Raw genomic sequence first — 8,215 nt, forward strand, 5'->3', positions numbered from 1 at the left:
ATTGATCCTCGACATTGTCTAATTCCAAGGTCAAGATGGCAAGTCCATAATAATCAAATAGAACAAAACATGCAAATAAGGGTTTTCTTGTGGCAATTACCATTGTGAATTTTCCTATGCTTAATTAACATGGGTTCTTAAGGAACATACAATGATCATGAGGAGCACAACCCATAGCATCATGTTTGTATTTTTACAGGCTATAAAAACATGAGTTTAGGATAATCCTCAAATCTTTATTCCTTTAGACCATGAAGTTGTTGATAATATATTTACTTATCTTTTGATTTGTTTATTTATTATTTATCAAACTTGCGGGTTGCGGCTAATGAAAAAGCCCATTGTAAGATTTTGAGATTTTGGAGGAGACCAAAAAATCCTTATTTAGAATAAGATCAACAGTGATGTGTTGTTTTGATTTGTCTTGTTTTGTCTTTCTTGTTTGTCATTTATTTGAGGATTAGAACCTACTGAAGTTATTTTGTTTTTTAGCTCAAATTTTAATCTATTAAGTTAATTGAAAATGAAAATGAAAATGTGTAGCATATACGATCCTTTGTCCATTAAGTTTTTATTTTTTTGGGATTAGATTCATTGCCACTTTATTTCCTATAAAAATGAGTTAGTTATATATGATTTATAAGTATTTTAGAAATAAATTGGGATTATGGGTAGATTATGTATGATTCATAAGTATTTTAGAAATAAAGTTGGTTTCGAAAGTTCAAGTAAAAACCCATGGTTTTGGGTTGTTGGATTGCACTTATAATGAAAGTGTTAAAGAAACAAAACAATTCTATCAAATGAATCATAGCAAAACCACATATAATCGCATAAAGTTTGATGTTGTAGAGAAAAAATGAAGCATGAAAATTCGGAGCCACAACTATTGTCTATTGATGATGACGGTGAGCGGCGGGAAAGTTATGATAGAGTTAGCCAAGGAGGCATCGGTGAGAGAGAAATAGTTAGAGAGGGTGAGACAAGAAAGTGAGAAAATTTGCTCAAGAACTTATTGTAATGATCTTGTTTATTTTGTGTGTGGATGAGATTTAGGAGGTGAGATTATTTTTTATTTAAGTTTGTTTAGAAATAAAATTTTAATTTTATTGGAGAAAAGTTCATAAATATTGTAAAAAAAATTATGATATATCTGTTTGTTTATGCCATTTTTCAAATTAGTATTTACTTTTGTAGGGGCGGTTTTTGAGGGTCAGGCCCAGCAAGTAAGTGGTTCTGGCCCAAAAGACCCCAGACAATAAATTTGTAGAGAGCGGGTTACAGAACTAGGGCTAGACGAAGTGAACGTCAGTTAGATGTATGCCATGCAGCATATTAAACGTGAGAATATTCCATTTTTAGTTCACAGGGTATCGATCCGAGGAGACGTATAAGTGCACCTCTTGCTCTTGGTTACAGACTACAGAATTCTTTTATCTCTCTCTCTCCCTTTCTTCTCAATTCTTCGATCTCCTCTTCATGGGGATCTCCTTCTCTTATATAGCACCCTCAAGTTGATAAGGGCTTTACACTTGTTAACCATCTGGACTTTTACTTGAGTGCCTGTCCCATCGGGCATCCACCTTATCCTTCTGTGAGTTGCACTAGCCAAGATAACATTGTTCACTTGTCTTCTCTACATTAATGCGGCTGGAAAAGTAGCTTCCTTACATTTAATGCGGCAGCTGTGGTTGCCTCCTGGACGTCTAACATTTTCCTCTTGTTTAGGATGGTTCCTCTCTGTGTGCAGGGTGTACGTTAGACTCCCATTTGGTGTGTCCGAGGAGGCACTCCTCCTCGGACGCCCCTTAAATAAGTCCGGCCCAACAGGATTGGGCTAGAAATCTTCTAGCCCCGTTTTCCCTTCTCGTCATGGCTAGACTCCGCGCGGGGCCCAAAGCCCACTGTTGACCTGTAAATTTCACCCCTACAATAGCCCCTCAAAATTCCGGCTCCTTCTTTCTCGTCCGAGGAGGAAAGGCGGGATTTTGACATTCATAAAACTATTTACTGTGGATTCCTGCTTCACCCGTGCGACAGTATGCTTCTCACGTGACTCATTAATGATGGAGGTGTTTAATGACCCAGGAGGCACTAATTATTGCTTTTAGCGGTTTTATATCTTTTTAATCCGATGGCTGGATGTTAGATCAACGGTTGGGATCATTTCCATTTCCCTAGGCGGGAGTATGTCTGTCCATCTTCTCCCAGATACATAAGATTTTCGAAGGCATTTCCTTCTCATTTTTGGACAAGCACTCAAGCACTTAGAGCACTCTTGCACTATCCCTTTTAAAGCGTTCAAGCCTTCGTAGTCGTCCCTTTGAAGATTTCCTGCAAGTTCCTCACCCGTAAGTGTACATTCATTTTCCATTGCCTTTTCCGGCATTACTCCTTAAGTAAATCGTCTTTGCGTCACCTAGGATTAGGGGGGATGGGTAAGCTTGACAAATTGGTAAATTCCCCGGCCGGTATGGAGGGCTTCAGGGCCAAATACCGTATTCCGCCGGAGGTAGGTCTAAAGTATTGTTCTCTAGAGGAGGTCATAATCAAGAGGAAAACGGGGCAGGTTGCCATTCCAGTGATAGCCTTTGTGGAAGGAGGAATGACCATCCCTATGGGGAGGATAACTAGGGATTATTTGCGTGGTCATAGGTTGGCCCCTCACCAATGCGTCGCGAATATGTTCCGGATCCTGGGGTGCATAGAGGTCTTGAACAATCAGATGAACCTCGGCCTTACATGGCATGACGTGGTTCATCTATATGAACTGCACAGCCTCGGCGACTCATATTACTTGAAGTCCAGGTCCGATGAGGTGAGGTTGATATCCTACCTTCCCAAGTCCAACAAAGGCTTGAAGGACGACCTTTTGATCGTCTCCGGACAGTGGCACGACGGTCTTCACTGCCCAGTCAAGGCAGGAAACCAGGTGGGGCACCATAGAGTTAGATCCCTTGGAAAGGATCTTAGTTTTGATCTTTCCCCCCTTTTTTTTTTATTGTTTCGATTCTGACTTTGCTTGTTTGCCTCCTCGGATTAACATAACCCTCTCTTCGGGCCTTGCAGACAAGGCGCATACGACTCCTCGACTAAGTTTGGTCAACATCCAGGCACTCAATTTCCTTCTAAGGTCTGAGATTTACGTGAGTACAGACGGGCAATTGCGAGCTGCGCCTCTGATTTTAGACTACGTGCCCCTTACTCGTGCTCTGGTGGAATCCGGCCAAGCAATCAGGGCTGGTAGTCTGCGATTGGCACGGATCGACGTCTCCATACTAGGTTTTCTCGCCTCGAGAGATTTGCCCCTCGTCCAGCTGCTTGCTCAGCGTGCCTTTCCCGTAGTGGTTATCCCCGAGGAAGAAGCCGGTTCCTCGCACTTGTCTTTGGAGGATCAGATAGACCAGTTCCATTTCGCCGAGGAGGGAGAGGTGTCGGCCAGGCCAGTAGAGCTCTCGGATTCTGAGTCAGATTTAGACCGCGCCTCGGCAGCCCCTAACCTTGGTTTAGTAACCGCGCAAATTGGTACCAGCCAAGAGCTTGAAGAAGAAGGAATGGACCTGAAACAAAGGTCTGGCCTTAGGGGCCTTCTTGCCAATAGGAACAAGGGGCAATCCTCCAAGGATGCCCCGAAGGAGCAGCCGACCACCAAGGCTCCTCCTCCCACATCGGATGCGGCACTACAACCTATGCCCAATTTGAGGCGAAAAAGGCCTGTGGGGGAATTGGAGGAGGGTGAGGTTGGCCAAGAAAAAGCCAAGCCTCAAAAGAAGGGCAAAGAGACCAGAGAGCCGAAAGAGAAGAGGACCAAGTCCATTGATAGCCGAGATGAGGCGGCTGTTCGGAGGGAACAACGAATATGGTCGCCGCGGCTCGAACGGCGCTCCAATTTCTTGGGATGCAACCCTGTGGGAATCCCAGCGACGGGAGGCGTCATTCTTGGCTGAGGCCTTACAACAGCCTCTTCTCTTGCCTCGCGACATGAAGGGGTTACGGGATACTCGGCAACCCGAGCTCTTCATGTCGCTGAAGAGGGACATGGCCATGGTAAGTGAGAACTTCTCCTATCTCTTTTCTTGTTACATATCTATTTATGCATCATTCTCTTCAATTAACCCTCTTCTTTTCTGGTGCAGGTCACTCAGCAAATCTTCGTTGCTAAGGAATGGGCCAAAAAGGCATGAGAGGACCTTCACAACGAGGCTCAGTCCCGCTGTGCTGCCGAGAGGACTGCAGGAGACCTCAAGAAGGAAAATGATGGTCTGAGCCATGAAGTAAAGGAGGCAAAGAAGGGTCGGGCGAGCGCGGAGGCCGGCCTTAAAAACGCTACTAAGCAGGCTGACGATCTGCACCTACAGCTCCGCCAGTTCGAGGAAAATCTCGCGACAGAGAAGTAGGCGGTTTCAGATCTCAAGGCCGAGCTTGCGAAGGTCAAGGGGAAGGCCTGTCTAGCTAGGGAGGCGGCTGAGAAAGCAGTAGCAACCTCTTATGATCGCGGGGTCAAGGACACTGAGGTCAGGCTGGCCGAGGAGGTGGCTACTGTATGCAGGGAATACATTACCCTGTCTTGGGGTGTAGCCTTGGACTGGGTGGCAGTCCCTGACGAGGTCGCGCCTGAAGAGCCTTTCCCAACGTAGGCTTTAGCTTCGGACTCCGCTATGCCTGAAGCTGAGGATGCGCAGCCGGCCGTGAAGGACAAGTTGCCCGAGGATAGCCTTTCAATCAAAGAGGTTGTTGCCCAGGCTAAGGAGACTGTTCCGGGGCCACAGCCAGCAGACGGCCAACCCGGGCCTGCTCAGGGATTAGATTTAGGGAAGTAGTGTAGGATCTTACTTGTTAGACCCTTTATATTTTGTTCTGTTTTAATGGTTGTAAAAGGATCGTTTTTGGGGATTTTAATGAAAGGTGTCGTTTCCCTTTATTCTTGTTGTTTTACTTTCTCTTCTGTTTTCATCATAAATGGATGTCTATTCTGCCATTAAATGTTGAAACCAAGCATGAATGAATGAATGTGTAAAGAATGATAGTCAATAATTCAGAAAAAATTGCTGCGAGGCTAATTTCCCCCAAGTCCGTGGTCCGAAGAGCCAGGCCGGACTTGGGTTTTGTTTAACGCTTAGTGAGAGTCGCTGCGAGGTTAATTTCCCCCAAGTCTGTGGTCCGAGGATCCAAGCAAGACTTGGGTTCTGTTTAACACTTAGTGAGAATTGCTAGGAGGTTAATTTCCCCCAAGTCTGTGGTTCGAGGAGCCAGGCAGGACTTGGGTTCTGTTTAACACTTAGTGAGTCGCTGGGAGGTTAATTTCCCCCAAGTCTGTGGTTCGAAGATCTAGGCAGGACTTGGGTTCTGTTTAACACTTAGTGAGTCGTTGGGAGGTTAATTTCCCCCAAGTCTGTGGTCCGAGGATCCAGGCAGGACTTGGGTTCTGTTTAACACTTAGTGGAAATTGCTTCGAGGTTAATTTCCCCCAAGTCTGTGGTCCGAGGATCCAGGCAGGACTTGGGTTCTGTTTAACACTTAGTGGAAATTGCTTCGAGATTAATTTCCCCTAAGTCTATGGTCCGAGGATCCAGGCAGGACTTGGGTTCTGTTTAACACTTAGTGCGAATCGCTTCGTAGTTAATTTCCCCCAAGCCTGTGGTCTGAGGAGCCAGGCAGGACTTGGGTTCTGTTTAACACTTAGTGAAAATGGCTTCGTGGTTAATTTCCCCCAAGCCTGTGGTCCGAGGAGCCAGGCAGGACTTGGGTTCTGTTTAACACTTAGTGAAAATGGCTTTGTGGTTAATTTCCCCCAAGTCTGTGGTCCGAGGAGCCAGGCAGGACTTGGGTTCTATTTAACACTTAGTGAGAATCGCTTCGTGGTTAATTTCCCCCAAGCCTATGGTCCGAGGAGCCAGGCAGGACTTGGGTTCTGTTTAACACTTAGTGAGAATCGCTTCGTGGTTAATTTCCCCCAAGCCTGTGGTCCGAGGAGTTAGGCAGGACTTGGGTTCTGTTTAACACTTAGTGAAAATGGCTTCGTGGTTAATTTCCCCCAAGTCTGTGGTCCGAAGAGCTAGGCAGGACTTGGGTTCTGTTTAACACTTAGTGAAAATGGTTTCGTGGTTAATTTCCCCCAAGTCTGTGGTCCGAGGAGCCAGGCAGGACTTGGGTTCTGTTTAACACTTAGTGAGAATCGCTTCGTGGTTAATTTCCCCCAAGCCTGTGGTCCGAGGAGCCAGGCAGGACTTGGGTTCTGTTTAACACTTAACCTGAGTAGCTGTACAGTAATATGGCGTCAAGAATGGTGTCTTTCATTAATAACAGTACATTTTCAGGTTATTTACATTCCACGGGCGTGGTACTACATGTTCATCCAAATCTTCCAAAAAATATGCCCCTATGCTGGCTACGGAAGTGATACGGTATGGGCCTTCCTAGTTTGGTCCAAGCTTTCCCCATGCAGGGTTCCTTGCGGTGCCCAGGACTTTCCTCAGCACTAGATCCCCGGGCGCCAATGGCCTTGACTTCACCTTGGCGTCGTAGCCCTGTTTGAGCTTTTGCTGATAGTATGCTAGGTGGACCATTGCCGTTTCCCTTTTTTCTTCAAGAAGATCCAAGCTTTTTTCCAGAAGGCTGTTATTAACAATGGGGTTGAAGGCAGTAGTCCTCTGTGTCGGGAAGTTTATCTCCAGTGGGATGACAGCCTCGGCTCCGTAAGTCAATGAAAAGGGGGTTTCTCCTGTGGACCTGCAAGGCGTGGTGCCGTATGTCCACAAGACGTGGGTTAACTCTTTAACCCACCTCCTTTTCGCGTCGTCCAATCTCTTTTTCAGTCCATTCACTATGGTTTTGTTGATGGCCTCCGCCTGTCTATTACCCTGTGGGTAGGCCGGTGTGGAGTATCGATTGATAATTCCCAGCTCATTACAGTACTCTCTAAAGGCTTTGCTGTCAAACTGGAGGCCGTTGTCCGAGATCAGGGTGTGCGGGGTCCCGAACCTAGTGATAATATTTTTCCAAACAAACTTCTTAACATCGACGTCCCTGATGTTTGCCAGCGCCTCAGCTTCAACCCACTTTGTGAAGTAATCGGTGCCGACGAGGAGAAATTTCTTGTTCCCAGCCGCTTTGGGGAACGGTCCTAGTATGTCTAGGCCTCATTGTGCGAATGGCTAAGGGCTGGACAGCGGGTTAAGTTCTCCGCCTGGCTGATGTATGTTTGAGGCGAACCTTTGGCATTGGTCGCACTTCTTCACATATTCCAGAGCCTCTTTATGCATGCTCGGCCACCAGTAACCCATCGTCATGGCCCTGTGGGAGAAGGACCTGCCCCTCGTATGACTTCTGCAAATCCCTTCATGTAACTCCTCTAGGATAAGTTCTGTAGCCTCTGGGTGCACACACAGCAGGTATGGCCCCGAGAACGAGCGTCTGTAAAGTTTGGAGTCCTCGGACAGCCAGAATCGAGAAGCTTTCCTTCTGATTTTGTTAGCCTCAACCTTATCGTCCGGCAAGGCGTCGTGCTTTAAGAACAGCACCAGAGGGTCCATCCAGCTAGGTCCTGCCCCGACGTTGTGTACTCGAATTCCGTTGGCCTTCTCTGTTGTTGGGCGGCAAAGATCTTCAACTAAAATAACTCGCGGAAGGGTCTGAACAGAGGAGGTGGCCAGCGTTGCGAGAGAATCAGCATGGGTGTTCCCACTCCTGAGAGTATGTGTTAAGCGGAAGTGATAGAAATGGGTCTGCAGGTGTTTAGCCTGGGCAAGGTACTCTTGCATTCTTTCATCCTTCGCCTCCAATTCCCCGTTCACTTGTCCCACGATGAGTCTTGAATCCGAGAATATACTTACGCACTTTCCACCCAATTTTCGGATCATTGACATCCCCTCCAACAGCGCCTCATACTCGGCCTCGTTATTCGTGGCAGAGCATCCGAGCCTCAACGACTTTTCTATGGTTATCCCTTCGGGAGAGACTAGAATGAGCCCCACCCCTGAGCCCCTTTGGTTCGCTGCTCCATCGATGTGTGCTTTCCACCAACTATGTTCATGCTGAGAGACTGTGCTGATCAGTTTCTCATCAGCACTTGGTGATCCTGACATTTCCATTCCTTCTAGGGTGGGCTCCGCAAATTTAGCTATTAGATCAGCGAAGATCTGACCTTTTATGGCGGTGCGAGGCATGTATCTAATGTTGAAGGCGCCCAGGATCGTTCCCCACTTAGCAATTCTAC

This window comes from Quercus robur, chromosome 1 (genome assembly GCF_932294415.1).
Source record: "Quercus robur chromosome 1, dhQueRobu3.1, whole genome shotgun sequence".
NCBI lineage: Eukaryota > Viridiplantae > Streptophyta > Magnoliopsida > Fagales > Fagaceae > Quercus > Quercus robur.